The sequence below is a fragment of the Emys orbicularis genome, chromosome 3 (genome assembly GCF_028017835.1).
Source record: "Emys orbicularis isolate rEmyOrb1 chromosome 3, rEmyOrb1.hap1, whole genome shotgun sequence".
Classification (NCBI taxonomy): Eukaryota; Metazoa; Chordata; order Testudines; family Emydidae; genus Emys; species Emys orbicularis.
The window spans coordinates 78656200-78673298 of NC_088685.1; positions in this window are offsets into that span (position 1 = coordinate 78656200).

The window sequence follows — 17099 nt, forward strand, 5'->3', positions numbered from 1 at the left end:
GATGATTACCTGTTCTGTTCATTCCCTCTGGGGCACCTGTCATTGGCTACTGTCAAAGACAGGATACTGGGCTAGATGGTTTGATCCAGTCTGGCCATTTTTATTTCTGTCTAGACTAGTACATACAAAAAGCTACATTAAAAGAATGTTAAGATTGCAAAGTCAAGCACTCAAAAGTTAGGAAATATTGGACTTAAGATTGCCTGTGCAACCTCAGTTTGTCCCCCTGATGTGTATGCATTATGATAAACTCTTTAATTACATGATCATACTATCTTTTTCCAGAGGACCCCTACCTCATTCATAGCACAGCCTTAAATGTAGCAGTGCTACTAGCTCCACTTATAATACTTCCTTAGAAAGGGAACTAGACAGAAATCTCTCATCTCAGCCATTATTGTAAAGGCAGTTCTTTGCAGGTTCTGGAACATAAGCTTATGTCCACTGCTAGGCAGCAGATAATGTCTGTCTTTTGAATTTGTTTGCTACTAAGACAGATGATTTTAATAGCTGCCAAATTCCCTCCTTTCACACAGTAGGCAATATTACAATCCCTCATTTTGCCCATTGTAGTTATGTCCTAACACTGGCATCAACAGTGCACATCAAAACTTCTTACCAGATCTAGGCACTGCTCTGCTTCATTAACTTTGTTGTGCATTAGGATTGTAGAAACCCACTTGAGGTTTTTTGCACACAGTTTTAGTAAACATAAACCAGTGTGGTTTAAACAACCATGGAGTTTGTTTACATTTTGGTTTTGGAGGAACCCAAAGCAGAACTGAAGCCAATCTGGGTGTAACTTGCTGGCTTTGTTACAAATCAGGTGAATTATGCCATCAACTCCCTCAGCAGGTGCTGAGCCCTTTTTGTTGCTCCACTCCGTAACAGATCTGAGTTCCCTTCTTTTAGGTATTTTCCAAAGGTTGCAGTGGCTTGAAAACCCCACTTTCCCTTTCCAAAATCTTTGAGAATCACTCAGCTGGCCTGATCCTATCTCTTCAGTTTTTGTGGTTAGCATGATAGCGCCAATCACTTGTAATACCTAAGGGGTACATATTGCCCACCCACTCAGAATCAGTAGAACTGGGTGTAACCGTGCCTTTGTGGGTCACAACTGAGAATACCAAATTCAGGACAAACTGCTGAGAAATAGGCCAGACACCCCCCCCAAAAAACTGGTGGTTATTCTCTCATAATTTTTGTTGCTGGTTTGGTATATCTTAACTTCTATTTCACCACACTGGATAACAAGAAGTCAGAAAAGCAGTTTCCTTAGGTATTCCAGTCTTTATATCACCTCCAAAAACACTAGACTTAACGATGCATGGTTTTTACAACCAATTTAATCAAATAAAAGGTTCTTCTGATCCCAAAGGACCAGCCACACACCCAGGTCAATATACAACTCAGATCTTACCCAAAAATCACACTGTTGCCAATCCTTTAGTATCTAAAGGCTTTTTTATAAAAAGAAAGAAAGGTGAGTTAAAATTGGTTAAAGAAATTAAATACATACAACAATTACAAAGTTCTTGGATCAGGCTTGTAGCTGTGGTGGCATAAACTGTTGGCTTAAGTCTCTGGTTGCTTCCAAATCATTGGAAGTTCCTCAGTCCATTGGTTACACTAATGGGAGCATTCTAAGTTCATGGTTCAGAGGCTTGAGCAGAAAAGAAGCAAAATGGAGATGTTTCCAGCGCCTTTTATAGCTTCTGCCATGTGGAGGGAAATCCATTGTTTCAAACAAAGCCCCCAGCACAACTAGTGGAAAATGTACAGGTCACATGTCTATGCATGATTTTGCTTAGTCACAGAAGAAGCCATTACCTATACTCCAGACAACATTCACAAGACAGTCCATTCAGTGTAGATGGCATCTTCCATTGTGAGTTGTCCTTTTGATGAGCCACTTAACTTGAATAGTTCCTTCCCAATGTGCTGGCTAAACACCTTGTTGGTGTTTCCCAGAAGCAAACACATTAGAAATACAGGTATAAAGCCAATAATCAAACTTCAGATACAAAAATGATACATGCATACAAATCATATTCAGTGAATCATAACCTTTCAATAGACATCTTACATACCACATTTTGTACCAGATTTGTTGCAATTATATAACCATGGTAGCAACAATGATCTACATGGTCATACATTAATTAGATAATGTCACATGGGGTAACAAGATTCCCTGTTAACACAATGTATTCTGAGGTGCATCCACTGCAGAATGAGGTAGCAGCAGCAGGATCTAAAGAACATTTTCCGGTGTTTGTGGTAGGCAGGCAGCCTTGTGTCCTCTGAAGGTATTTCCAATAGATTTAGGTGAAAGTAGGCCTATTTTGGTGAGCACCCATTCTCACAGAGAAGAATGGGCCAACTTTTTGCCTCTGCAGATTCTAAGAACAGGAAGGGAAACAGCTGGCTTCACACCAAAGAAAATGAGAAAAAATTTAGATTATCTCCCTCCCCCTTAAAAAAAAAAAATCTACCTGAATAAGGACTGACTTAAGTCAGAGTTTCAATGAATCTTGGAGAGAATCTGAATTTGTTGCGAATCTTATTACAGAGACAAGAAGGCTGTGAGAACCAAACAATCCCTCCAAAATATAGCTGCTAAAATTGTCTTCCTATCCTGTCAATCTTACCACGTATCCTTCCTTGTGGAATCTCTTTACAGGCTCTCCTTCTCTGCTGACTCAAACGTAAAGCTCTTGTCCTCATCTTCAAGGCTCCACATAACTCCTCCCCACTTTACTTGTCCAGTCTCGTCTCTTACGGTATCACCCAACTTCCTCTTCTCTGCCAGTGAGGCCAGTCTTGATTTCCCCCTTTGTTCACCACAGTACCTACATACTTTTTTGCATGCTGCCTGTGACAGATTTGGATCTGCTCTGTAATTTATGAATAAATATAATTTATGAATATTCACCTGGTTACTGGAATATGTACTTGAATCCATATATTGAGTTAATTCAATCACAGGATTGCCAGGAAATACACCCAGGAAGTGTGGGTGCTAGTACCAATTATCACAAACATTTGAGATAATGCAAGACCTATTTGGAGCCAGAGCATCAAGGTAATAACCTGCTGAGGCCACCAAACTGGTTTTGGACTAGCAGGACTAAAAAAGCTTCAGAGGTGAGAACAAAAGCTCTGACTAAATGTAAAAGGGGACACACTCTCTGGGGGAGGCAGTTATGGAAGAGGTTGTTGGACAGACTTACCCCTAGAACACAGAGGTTAGCAGTCTGGGTTAAAACCAGTCTGGGTTAATAGTCTGGGGTAAGCCCTGTGGCCTGAAGCCTTTGAGAGAAGGGAGCTCACTATTGACACCTGTTGGTGAAATGGGAGAAGAGTGCCCCAAAGCTGCTTAAGAATTGCAGGTGACCGTTCCTGCGGGTACCCAGGACTGTGAGTCACCTTGTTATCTGAGCATGAAGGAGTCTTGCTTGTGGTAACATTAGCTACCTAGCACCACCAGCCCTTCAGCCACTCAAGCATCCAACTTTGGGCTATGCCAGCCCTGTCTACGGCTGGCAGGATAACAGGAGATGCGTCCCAGCCCCCAATCTTCTTGAACTGTTCCCCTGTGATATCCAGCCCCTGACACTGGCTATTCACAGAAATCCCAGATACACTACTCCTTTGGGCAGAGGATCCTAGTTTACCAGTTTTTTACCTTAAACCACCATTCCTATGTAACACACAGCACTTGTAATGAAACAAAATTAGGTGTTTGTGTATATACTGTATAAGAAAGAATAGACTAGATACGAAAGAGTGATGGAAACAATGGTTACAATAAAAAATCATAATGAGCGAGTGCCTACACCTATTAATGGTTACCTTTCCACTCTAATAAAGTAGGTTTGCCTCCCAAAGTGCAGTCTGTTGCAGAGCTCACAGGAACCATGGTCCAATCTTTCATGGAAAAACACCCCCACTCAACAAGATGTCTCTGCAGTGAATGGATGCAGAGGGTCTTTCTCCATTCTGTCACATACTGAATCTGTCCTTTTTGTCTTCATTCACAGACAGGACTTTATTCACAGATCTGCTGTCTTTTTTTTAAATGTTCCTTTTTACTTTCAAGTGGTTTTGATTGTGTCATTGATGGTTTTCCATTGACTGTTCTGGGATGTGGCAAAGGTAGGCAATTGAACAACACATTATGTAATTGGCTAGCCAGGGAGGGGTGACAACTTCCTCCCAGCTTGAATGGGTCGTCACTGAGACCTGTGATTCCCTGGTGACTAACTTTTACTCCAGGGCATAATTTTCAATATAATAACATTATTCTTTAAATATCGCCCATACACACCTCTCATAATGATTGTGTGTTGATAAGTTACAAGCATTCAGTAGAGACCTCACAAGCTACTGTTCATGGAGCAGTACCATGAAAGCCGTGTATTAGGTATAGAGTGTTAGGTCTGAGAGAGGACTGGCTATAAAGAACAATGAAACCTTTTGCCAGTTGGCACCTCTTTTTCAGTCACCTGACTGCAGTCATACATAGTTGGGTAAAGGAGCCTGGACAGAGCTAAGGAAAGAGAAAGAACCTCCTACTTTCTGCTGGGAGTTCCTCTCTGGTGGTATGGACTTGGTTATGGGACATAGATCCCACTCTAAAGAGCTGAGCAGCAGCAATGTCAAGACAATGGATGGCACAGAGGCAGCTTCAAGGCAATGGATGTCTTACCTCACAGAATGTGTTAATTGGTGGCTTTCAAGTTCATTCTGTTCTCTTCCCCAATACAATTCTGTTTTAAACCCCTCAACTCAATTCTTGTGAGTGGGGAAGGACTGACCAGCAAGAGTGCCCAGGTGGTATATATTGTTTCCGAGCTTTTTGACTGAAGACTCAAGCTGGTGTTAAAGTAAAATTGAACTTGGCCCTTTTTGCTGCTGACACCATATGGTAGAAGGATTACATAGGCATACTTAGGACTTTAGGTGAGATGGATGTATTAGAATTCTTTTTCTCTTGTGTTACACTGCGTTCCTAATGTTTAATCTTAAACAATGCTTTGGCTTAAGAAGGCTGTTTGATTACTGTATGCTCCACTGGCACAAGCTCTCAAAGGGAAGAACCACAGGTACCCAATCCCAGTTGGACCTGCTGGAGTAAGCATGGTGGACTCACAGGGTGATGTAGGCCAGGACCTGGTCTAAATGTTGAAGAATCACAAAATTTCTTCCCGGGGAAGTGAAGGCACAAGGCCCCATCCCTGAGGGGGAGCACTCAGACCAGAGAAAGGGTCAGAGATGCAACTGTCACCATGATCCCTACTCTGGTCTGCCAAACCACCACCTTCTCATTGAATTCCCTCTTGAATGCTTACTTTAGTCTCAATGTCTACAATGAGTGAATCCAATAACATTCACTATCTTAGAATTCTAGGTTTATTTAAATTATATGTAAAATATTTTACAGAATGACCAAAATAGTCACATGAATAAACTAAATACCTGCAAAATTGTGGTGCTTAACTCTCATCCATCCTCATCCACTCCCTCCCTAAAGTTTGTTTCCCTCACTCATGTTATGGCTACAATTTTAGATTGTATGGTCTTTAGGGTAGGGACTACTGCTTTTTTAATGTCTTCCAGGAAGTGCCAAGACACTTTTGAATGCTGAAAAACAGGTAGTAGGTAATAATAAAAAAAGGTGAGTGAACTATAGCACATGTGATCTTCAGGAAATTCAAGATTTCCAGGGGTTGATACAATTTGTCTGCTATAATTATATTTTTTTGAATGGGCTATATACTCTTCCCAGAGGTAAGAGAAACAGTAACTTCTCTTAGGCTAAGACTGAAATCCTATGCTTAGAAAAGAATGATGGTCCAGTGATTAGGACACTAGCCTGGGACTTGGGAGAGCAGGGTTCAATTTCCTATTCCATCTGGACTTCCTGGGTGACATTGGGCACCTTGGACCTTTGAGCCTCGGTTCCCTGTGTGTAAAATGGGGTTAAAAGAATATGCTGTGAGGCTAAATACATTAAACTGTGAGGTGCTCAAACCCCTCAATAATGGGGAGGGCATGTAAGTACCTAAGACAGAAAGAATTTTACATGAATCTGAAAGTAAGACTAGTGTGTGTGGGGCAGGGCCGGCTCTAGGTTTTTTGCCGCCCCAAGCAAAAAATTTTTTGGCTGCCCCCATCCCAGCCCTGGGCTCCTCGCCACACCCCCCTGCTGCCCCAGTCCTGGGCTCTCCCCCCCCCATACACACACACCCTGCCGCCCCAGCTCTGGGCTCCCTCATTCCCCCTCACCATTGCCCCCCACACACACCTCCTGCCGCCCCAGCCCTGGGCTCTCTCCCCCCCCCCCCACCTGCAGCCTCCTTCCGCCACAGCCCTGGGTCACTGGTAACTCGCTCCCACGGCAGGTCATTCAGCAGGAATTTTAGATGTGCACAGAACACAGACAGGATTGGTTCCCATATGGTTACAGAACTGCAGTAAAGTGGAACAATTTTCAGCTTGTGTGATTGGAGGATATCTGGATGCATATTATAAGACTGTCCTACATAAATGAGGAAAAGTTGAGGTGCCTTTATTATTCTTTTGTTCCACTCTTTCTTTCTATGGGGAATTTGCCAATGCAATATCACTGTCTTCCTTTTAAACAAACAAACAAAAAAGGCAATGGCTGTTGAAAATAGCAATTCCAGTCCTAACCACTGGGAAGCATTTCTTGTTGAATTTTATCCTATTTTTTCTACAGCAAGTTACAGTGTATTTGATTTTGGAGAAATGAAGTAACAGCTGCCCAAACTGAGCTTGAGCACTCCTGAATTTTGAGGTGTTCAAATCTGGAAGGCAGGTGCCGGGGGGGGGGGGGGGGGGGCTGTGGCTCCACGGGGGAGCACGGCAACATGTATGCAGCAGTGTGTCTGGCGCTGCGGGGAGCCAGACACGCTGGTCTGAGTGGCACGGTAAGGGGGCTCGGGGGTTGGATGGGGCGGAGGTTCGGGGGGGCAGTCAGGGGCAGGGAGAAGGGGGGGTTAGATGGGTCAGAGGTTTGGGGGGGCAGTCAGGGGACAGACAGTGGTTGGATAGGCATGGGAGTCCCGGGGGTTTGTCAGGGGACAGGTAGGGGGTGGGGTCCTAGGGCGGAAGTTGGGGGGGGGTCTCAGGAGGGGGCAGTTGGGGACAAGGAGAAGGGAGGCTTAGATAGGTGGTGGGGTCCCAAGGGGCAGTTAAGGGCAGGGGTCCCGGGAGGGGGCAATCAGGGGACAAGGAGCAGCGGCACTTAGATAGGGGATGTGGTCCTGGGGGGCAGTTAGGGGCAGGGGTGATCAGGGGACAGGGAGCAGGAGGGGTTGGATGGGTTGGGGTTTCTGTGGGGGACAGTCGGAGGGAGTGGATGGTGGCAGGGTGGGGCTACCCTCTCTCCCTGTGGAGTGTCCTATTTTTTGAATGTTAAAATATAGTATCCCTACTCACAGCGCAGCTTTCCATTCACAGCAGGCTGCAGCATGAGGTCTCAGCTACCTCACTCCCTCCCCCTCTTTCCTGTTGATAGTGGCCAAGGGAATGCTGGGAAATGTAGTTCTTTCCCTGCTCCAGGGCTGGCTCTAGAGGCAGGGAGCTAACCAAGGAACTACAGCTCCCAGGGCCCCCTGTTGGATCCCTGCCGCCCCTGCAAATGGGCTGCCCCAAGCATGTGCTTGCTTTGCTGGTGCCTAGAGCCGCCCCTGGGGTGTGTGTGTGGGGGGGGGGGGGGGGGGAAGGTGGGGGAGAGAGAGACATGGATATAGGGGAATGTCTGCTGCTTGCCTGTATTCCAGGTACCATTGTTGACCCCTAGCATTAGAGCTAGTCAAGAAATGCCAAAACCCAAACAGATTTTGCACAAAATCTAGCACAAAAGAGTCCAAAAGAATAGATTGCTCACATAGAGATGTCTGTTTCAAAGCAAGCAGGATGCATTATTGCTTGGCACTGATGCACTATGCTAATGGTAATTTAGGCAACATGGCTTTTATACTGTGACTCTTGAGAGTAGTAGGAACAGACTGTAAAAGGTCCTGAAAAAAAACAGGTAAGCAAAGCTTGGCCCATTATAAACCAGAATTACTCAGCTGCTACAGAAGCCTGACTCGTGGAACTTCCACAGTTTCCAAAAAATGCTGTCTTTTGTGGGAAGCAAAACTTGGTTTCTTGATTTATTCGCTTATGGATAATACTTCCTCCGTCCAAGCAACAGTCTTGATGTTCTTTTCTTTTAGTGCTCTGTTTTTTCTTTCTTTCATTGTTTAGTTGACAAGGTGGGAACAAGGTCAGATATCAGTTTGTTGACTTCCACTTGTTCTATCACATGACTTTTTTCAGCATGTATGATCTAATCAAATGCCGGGGATTTGGGATCACTCTTAGTACAGTTGGTTGAAAATTTTCTGATGGAATGTTTTCTCCATTGGAAAAATGCTGATTTGACAATCAATTTTTGTGTTGGGAATATTTCAACAAAGTTGATATTATCAATTTCCTCATTTTAATAAGGTTGGAATATAGTGTATAGACTGGGGTAAGTGTATAGAACTGGAGTAAGTAGGATAAGGAGGAGACATGTTAGACTGAGAGAACATGCCTCATTTGAATCTTGAAGCTAAGCAAGTTACAGCAATGTTTAATTTCACAGTCCAGTTGATTTTAGGGTTAGACAGATATGCCTTCATGCCAATTGGTCATCTGAGTCTGATGTATCCAACAATCACTAGGGAACAAATATCCCTCAGATATCTGCACCCAACTCCCATTGCCAAGTCACTGGGGATTGCACATGCATATTTGGAGACACACTATAACCATATGAAAGCGTATACAATTAAAAAAAAATCACAAATTGCAGAAATATTTGGGGTGGAATCCTGACCCTATAGAAGTCCATGGCAAAACTCCTTTAGCACTATCAGGGTCAGGTTTTCACTTTAATCTCAAATATTAACTTATATCATTTATGTTGTCTGGTAGGTAATTTGTAGAATTAAATTTGATCATATACATTTATAATTTTTAGTGTCTAATTTTATCAGACCTAATAAAAATCCTACATTTAAAAACAGAAGTCTCCAAATATACTCATACCTGCCTCTACTAACAGGTATGGAGCAATTTCTTATAGAAGATAAATGACTTATGGAAAAATAAGAATGTTCTCCTAAATGGCTCTTACCATCTGAAGATCAGTATAATATTTCTTTTTATCTTGGTCAATTTAATCAATGAAATCCATCTAGCCATAAGAAAAAGCAAGTAAGATTTTCAATTATATCATTTGAGAGTAAAGTCTAAACCTCCTTTCTTGGAGAACTTCTCAAGTTAAATTGTCTTTAATAAAAATTCCATTCAGACAGAAACTAGATAGCAAGCAACGGAACACCCGCCTTAAATTTTGCTGGAACCCACAATATATTCTAAGATCATTTTAAAACAATGGAAAATGTCTAGGGCTGGGCTCACCAGTACAATCAGGATTCTTTATGCTAATTTAGCAACACAATTCAGCCCTAAACATAGCTTAATTAGGGAATGGTTTGGCTTAACCAGCCAATTAGCAGAATCAGGATGTGTAGAGGTGGCATAAAGCCATCTCCCCTCTCCCCTCCAGTTGTGTGCCAAACTCTGCTTGGCCAGATAAGATTCAGTCCATGGACCTCAGTGGTGCTACTCTTAATTAACCTATAATATGGGATTTGGATATCATAAATGAGATGCATGCGGCAACTCCCAAGCATTTCATAAAGTCTAAACACATTTCTATAAATCTAATATCTATTTTAACAATACTAACACACAGGTGAACCAAACTGGTTTATAGCTATTCATTTGTCAGTGTTCATTGAGGCCTTAGCGCTTTGGCATGAGCTGCCACTTGATCTGCCAGTGTCTCACACCCTCTCTCCATGTGTTCATGGAAATCCTATGGGAAGAAGGGTAAATGAATATGGCGTGCGAGAATATGGGGAAACAAGAACAAACAGTAGAAGAAACACAAGAAACATGAGACCTGAGAAAAGAAGAGGAGCAGGGGTGAAAGTGGCCCGGTACAGCATACAGGTAAAAAGTGGCCGCCGGTACCAGCCCGTACGCAGCCAACATTAAAGTGCTGCCGCAGCAGCACTTTAACATCATTGCTCCATCCCCCTGGGTCGCCGATATGTGGGGGGAAGGGGCAACTGCCATGGGGCCAGCAAAATTTAAAAGGGCTCAGGGCTCCCAGCCGCTGCTGCTACCACAGCAGCAGCCGGAGCCCCAGGCCCTTTAAATCGCTGCCAGAGCCCCGGGCAGCATGGGCCAGGCAGCACAGATTGGCTGTCTGGGGAAGGCTAGCCCCTGAGGCACCGCCCCTTCTAGGGGCCTGGAGCTGGGCCCCTGTACCGGTAAATGCTTAATGTTACTTTCACCCCTGAGCAGGAGAGGGACTGATTGCCAGAAGAAAAAATATGGCTACAGGAAAATAGAGCTGAAACACAATTGGTATGTATGTATTGTATTTTACTGCAAAGAGTGATGTCAGGGGAGACCATTTCTTTGACAAATTCTGTAGTCTTCCTTTGTCACTAGCTGCTGCTTTTCTCTATCTAAGTTCCCTCTGAAGTTTCAGTTTATAGTATTCTCCTTCATTTTCCTCTCCTAATTGCTGTGTAGTGTTACTGCATTTCACTTGATAGGTGGCCCTGGTGCTAGAACCAGGGGGGGCCATAGCTCCCCTTTTAACAAAAGAAACATGCGAGCTCTGTGTGCAGCGGCAATGGGGGGGGGGGGCACATGGTGTCATGTGCTCCCCCCCCCCCGATTTCTGTCAGGGTTTGCCAGCCCCACTTGGTCACATGGTGGCTGGGCCTCTTCCTTACATGGCAGCTGCTAGAGCTGGCAAGCTGTGTGGGGAGAGGCATGAGCAACATCTGGGAGCTGCAGGGAGGGGAGACTGAGGCTAAGGGGGGATCTGTTGAGGGGGGCACTGACATTATATGAATGAAATATGACAATGTATATTATTGCTGCTACCACTGTTATATAATTGCAACAAATCTTGTACACAGTATGTCATGTAAGGTGTCAATGGAAAAGTTATGATTTGCAGAATGATTACACTATATGTATGCATGTATCACTGTTGTATCTGAAGTTATGAATATTGACTCTGTTTCTGTAATTCAAATGTTTGCTTTTGTGGCAACACCCACAAGGTAGTTAGTTTACATTAGGTCTAGCAAGCACATTTTGAATGAACTATTCAAATTGATGGCCCATAGAAGAACACTTAACTCACAATGGACCCCAGAAATTATCCCCACCGATGGACTTTCCTGTGGACATTTTACCCATATTATGGGTAATGGCTATGACTCATCAAAGTATGCACGTGACCAGCTCATGTGACACTGGACTCCATCTTGTGCCTGTACTTATCTACAAACTCTGCTGTGGGCTATGCTAGGAACAATGAGTTTCCCTCCACATGAGAGAAGCTATAAAAGGCACTGGAAACATCTCATTTTGCCTCTTTCCTGCTCTGATCTCTGGACTATGGACTTGTACTAATTGGAGCATTAGAAACAAGGGACTGAGGATGAAACAACCAGGGACTTAACAAGCCAGCAGTTTATTTCATCACTGTTTCAAGCCTGATACAAGAACTCTGCAATTATTGTCTAGATATGATTTTTTTGACCACTTTAACCTTTTTTTCCCTTATAAATAAACCTTTAATATTAGCTTCTAAAAGCATGACTATTGGGTAAGATCTGAGTTATGTATTGATCTTCCTGTGTAGCTGATCCTTTGGGATCAAAAGAACCGTTTGCTTGATTACTCAGCATTGTCTAGTGTCTGGGTGTTGAAACAAGGACTGGGATACCTAAGACTGCATTTCTGACTTTTTGTTAGCCAATGTGGTGAGACAGAACTTAACTTTTTGTTGCTGGTTTAGTATATCTTATGGAAGAATAGCCACCAGTTTTGGGGTAAGTCTGCCCATTTCTCAGCAGTTTGTCCTGAATCTGGTATTGTCAGTTGTGATTCACTGAGGCACAGTGACAGGCACAAACCTTTAAATTGTCATCTCCTCCCCCCCCACACCACTATTAGCAGGTAGAGGTTGTCTCTGGGATATTTAAGTAGTATTTTAATTCCTCCACCACTTTGGCCTTGCCTTCCCCATCATGTCTATGAAGGTTCCAGCACCCTTGATAGGTGGTTGTTTCGGTAGTTGATGCTCAGATATCACAGTTCTGGGGACCATAGATCTATAAAGGAATCTGTCTGTCTATATATTTCCTCAGTACATTTACTCATACATATATTAAACATCTTGATCTCCATAGAGGAAAGGTGCTACAGTATATGTACATAAGATCATTTTTGTTTCCCTTCCCTTGAAGGTCCATGTCACTGCAAACTTTCTCCAGATCAAGTACTGCTGAATGGGACTTGACAAACTATCAATATTACACCTGCGTTGTCAAGAGAAACTTGCTGAGTTGACAATACTTCTACTCCTTGCTTGATTGGAGAACAAGAGATCAAACTCAAGAACAAACCTAATCTCGCATTTGGAGGTGGCTGGTTCTTTTAGATGTCTTACAAAATTATATACACGTAACTTCTTTCAGTTTTATTCATAGATTATTTTTAAGGCTAGAAGGGACCATTATGTCAGTCTGACCTCCTACACAACACAGGCTGGTAAATTTCATCCAGTTACCCAATATTAAGCCCATTACTTATGTTAATAAAGCATGTCTTCACAAAAGGCATCCAGTTTTGATTTGAAGAGATTGAGAATCTACCACTTAAACTCAATACCCTGATCCTTATCGGTTTTGAAGTCTCCATAACAGGAAGTGCCTAAATATTCTTTAATGCTGTCATACAAATTTGCTTCTCACCAGTCCAGTCTGCTTTTTTCCAAAATCTGTTCTGCTTCTTAAAGGCTCTAGAATGGCAATCTCACAGTTAATGCCACGACTCTGAGGGCTAGTCTACATTGGCAATGCTAAAGCAGCAGTGCTTTAATGTGGCTTGTGTAGTCACAGCAGAGCGCTGGGAGAGAGCTCTCCCAGCACTCTAAAAAACCCACCTCCACGAGGGGCGTAGCTCCCAGCGCTGGTGCACTGTTTACACTGGCGCTTTACAGCACTGAAACTTGCTGTGCTCAGGGGGGTATTTTTTCACACCCCTGAGCAAGAAAGTTGCAGCGCTGTAAATTGCCAGTGTAGACAAGCCCTAAATGTTTGTTTGCATCATTATAAATCTTAAGATCTTTAAGCAGCAGTAATAGGCAGCTATCTTATGCTCCACAAAGGAATGAATTAACCAAAGGACAATTAAAACCCAAAGCATCACAAGTACAAAACAAATATTTCTCCCAGAGTTCAGAGCTTTATGAATCCCTTACTTCCTGAGGACAGTATTGTCCCTTTGCTTTTAGGCCTGACTAAGGAGTTGTCTGTAGTTCTATCACCCCAAGAGGAACCCAGGGAAGGAATTGGGCCACAGTTCCTTCCTTGTTGCCAGGAAATGGTATCAAGTAGCAGATTACCATACCCACTGAGCTGGCTCAGTTGTGCTGGTCAACACAGAGTGGGAGTGGTGCCAAGAGACTACTGCTCTCTATCACATCCTGCCCATATGTGTGTGGGAAGTCCCTCCTGCAGCCCTGTCATAACTATAAAGGGAAGGGTAACAGCCCTCCTGTGTACAATACTATAAAATCCCTCCTGGCCAGAGACTCCAAAATCCTTTTACCTGTAAAGGGTTAAGAAGCTCAGATAACCTGGCTGACACCTGACCCAAAGGACCAATAAGGGGACAAGATACTTTCAAATCTTGGTGGGGGGAAGGCTTTTGTTCATGCTCTTTGTTTTGAGGGTTTTTCGCTCTTGGGACTAAGAGGGACCAGACATCAATCCATGCTCTCCAAATCTTCTAAACAAGTCTCTCATATTTCAAACTTGTAAGTAACAGCCAGGCAAGGTGTGTTAGGTTTATCTTTGTTTTCTCAACTTGTAAATGTACCTTTTGCTAGAGGGTTTACCTCTGTTTGCTGTAACTTTGAATTTAAGGCTAGAGGGGGTTCCTCTGGGCTCTTTGAATCTGATTACCCTGTAAAGTTACTTTCCATCCTGATTTTACAGAGATGATTTTTACCTTTCTTTCTTTAATTAAAAGCCTTCTTTTTAAGAACCTGATTGATTTTTTCCTTGTTTTAAGATCCAAGGGGATTGGTTCTGAACTCACCAGGAATTGGTGGGAGGAAAGGGAAGGGCGGGGAGGAATGATTAATTCCTCTTTGTTTTAAGATCCAAGGGTTTGGATTGGTGTTCACCAGCAAATTGGTGAAGAAGTCTCTCAAGGCTGCCCAGGGAAGGGAATTAGGACTTGGGAGTGGTGGCAGCAAAACCAGATCTAAGCTAGTAGTTAAGCTTAGAAGTTTTCATACAGGTCCCCCACATCTGTACCCTAAAGTTCAGAGTGGGGAAGGAACCTTGACAAGCCCCTACTCCCAGTCTCTTCACTCTGCTCTTGTAGCACAGATGTGGAGAAGCCATAGTATGGGGGAGGGGCACTTACTCTCCCTTCCACCCCTTGTGACTGTGCAGGCAAAGCCCCTATCTGGCCCTGAATGACATGGAACAAAATAGACTGGTGTGCAGAAAAAGACTCAGACAAATCCATTTTCTCCTCAAGGTGCTCCTTTAAAAAAATCAGAGCAAGATACATGTACTGTTCAAGGCTTTCATCCAATTTTAATAGAGTTGAGACACTGAAAGCAGTGTAAATTGCTGTAGTTAAGCCTACTGTTAGCTTCAGCATCATGCAGTGATAGGGCATTATTTCAGAGCTGGGAAAGTTATTGCCTTGATAATGCCAGTACCGTTGAGCTGTCAAGTATTGTTAAATTGGGGTTTCTGAGGAAAAGATCAGAGAGCAGTCCAGGGTGTAAGGTCAGGTTAAGGTAGGTATAGTCCTCCTCCTGTAGACACCCTTTAGGCACACTTGATTTCAGAACAGAAATTCAAATGTTTGTTTCATTGGAAAAAATCAGGGTTGGGTTTTTTTTTTAATAAATGAAAACCTTAACATTTTCAACAAAACTGGACATGTCTTTTTTTCAACAAAATGGAAATTGACAAAACATTTTCTGTAGAAAAAATATTTTGGTGGAAAATTTTCAAGCAGGTCTAATTCCACTGGTCTACAATTTTTGAGAAGTCGTCTGCTTCAGAGATAAAATGTGCTATTTATTATGTATTTTGATGTGCTGAATTCAAATATGACAATTAAAACAAATGATTGGCTACTGTTTCTAAGATATTTAAGTTTTTACATTTTATGTCTATGTACATTGTGTAGATAGTAGAGTTTTAATCATAAATTGTAAACCTAGGTCTTTTCATGTGTTTATGGTTGCTTTACATGATAATATTTCACCTGTCCTGTTTATGTAACACTTTAAAAATCAGCAAAAGAGTTATATAAATAAAATTTATTATGAAACAAAAGGCAAAAAACTATTCTGTACATAGTTTAGTCCTATTCAGTGTCTACTCAGTGCTTCTTGACTTGTCTCTTGTATTCATTAAATGGAGCATCTCTTGTCACTGTCCAGCAATAGTCTGCAAGCATTGATGGGCTCCATTTGCCCTGATAGCGTTTCTCCATTGTTGCAATGTCCTGGTGAAATCACTCGCCGTGCTCGTCGCTCACTGCTCCGCAGTTTTTGGAAAAAAATCTAGATGAGAGTGCAAAAAATGTATCTTTAGTGACATGTTGCAACCAAGGCTTTTGTATGCCTTGAGGAGGTTTTCCACCAACAAACTGTAGTTGTCTGCCTTGTTGTTTCAGAGAAAATTTATTGCCACTAACTGGAAGGCTTTCCATGCCGTCTTTTCCTTGCCATGCAGTGCATGGTCAAATGCATCATCTCGAAGAAGTTCACGAATCTGAGGACCAACAAAGACACCTTCCTTTATCTTAGCTTCACTTAACCTTGGAAATTTTCCACGGAGGTACTTGAAAGCTGCTTGTGTTTTGTCAATGGCCGTGACAAAGTTCTTCATCAGACCCAGCTTGATGTGTAAGGGTGGTAACAAAATCTTCCTTGATTCAACAAGTGGTGGATGCTGAACACTTTTCCTCCCAGGCTCCAATGACTGTCGGAGTGGCCAATCTTTCTTGATGGAGTGGGAATCTCTTGCACGACTATCCCATTCGCAGAGAAAACAGCAGTACTTTGTGTATCCAGTCTGCAGACCAAGCAAGAGAGCAACAACCTTCAAATCGCCACAAAGCTGCCACTGATGTTGGTCATAGTTTATGCACCTCAAAAGTTGTTTCATGTTGTCATAGGTTTCCTTCATATGGACTGCATGACCAACTGGAATTGATGGCAAAACATTGCCATTCTGCAGTAAAACAGCTTTAAGACTCGTCTTCGATGAATCAATGAACTGACTCCACTCATCTGGATCGTGAACGATGTTGAGGGCTGCCATCACACCATCGATGTTGTTGCAGGCTACAAGATCACCTTCCATGAAGAAGAATGGGACAAGATCCTTTTGACGGTCACGGAACATGGAAACCCTAACATCACCTTCCAGGAGATTCCACGGCTGGAGTCTGGAGCCCAACAGCTCTGCCTTACTCTTGGGTAGTTCCAAATCCCTGACAAGGTCATTCAGTTCACCTTGTGTTATGAGGTGTGGTTCAGAGGAGGAGGATGGGAGAAAATGTGGGTCCTGTGACATTGATGGTTCAGGACCAGAAGTTTCATCCTCTTCCTCTTCCTCGTCTGACTCAAGTGAGAATGATTCTGGTGCATCAGGAACCGGCAGTCCTTCTCCGTGGGGTACTGGGCGTATAGCTGATGGAATGTTTGGATAATGCACAGTCCACTTTTTCTTCTTTGACACACCTTTCCCAACTGGAGGCACCATGCAGAAGTAACAATTGCTGCTATGATCTGTTGGCTCTCTCCAAATCATTGGCACTGCAAAAGGCATAGATTTCCTTTTCCTGTTCAACCACTGGCGAAGATTTGTTGCACAAGTGTTGCCCACCTCTTG